Source organism: Suricata suricatta, chromosome 5 (assembly GCF_006229205.1).
Source record: "Suricata suricatta isolate VVHF042 chromosome 5, meerkat_22Aug2017_6uvM2_HiC, whole genome shotgun sequence".
NCBI lineage: Eukaryota > Metazoa > Chordata > Mammalia > Carnivora > Herpestidae > Suricata > Suricata suricatta.
In genome coordinates, this window is record NC_043704.1 from 69,136,787 (window position 1) to 69,137,390 (window position 604).

The window sequence follows — 604 nt, forward strand, 5'->3', positions numbered from 1 at the left end:
AGCCCCTCTCCCCACTTTAATTGAAATTCAGCTTGCTGTAACACCTCCTTTCTCCTGGCCAACTGGATCTCTCCATTCACAGGAGGGAGAGGAACAAAACAGAGAAGGCCCCCGGGGATTAGGGAGTTTTGACAGCTGTCCAAGAGGAGCTCAGAGATGCCGGCCAAGTACTGAGGCCGGACAGAAACAAATGAGAGACAGAAGAGAGTGACGCAGGGGTGGGGGCGCGGAGAGATAGGCAAGGAGACATCGCAAGAGGAATGAGTGGGACAAAGAGTCACAGAGACAGGCAGAGATGTTTAAAGGGGCGCTGAAAAGGGGAAAAAGGAAACGAAAGGCTAAAAACGAGAGGAACTAAGGCGAGGCGGTGAGGAAAATGCGAGAGGCTCAGGAGGGGAGGGAGACGCGAGAGAGCTTTGTCAGGAAGGAGGGGGGAACTCCGGTCTCTAGAGACAGGTCAGTGCATCTTGGGGACCGGTCTGAAGAAGAGGCGGGCAGGCAGCGTGGGGTTCCCCTCACACACCTTGGCGCCGGGTGGGGCGGAGGACCGCCGCCGGGCCGGGAGCACCACAGCGCGGGCTGAGGGCCGAGCGCCGGGGGCCGC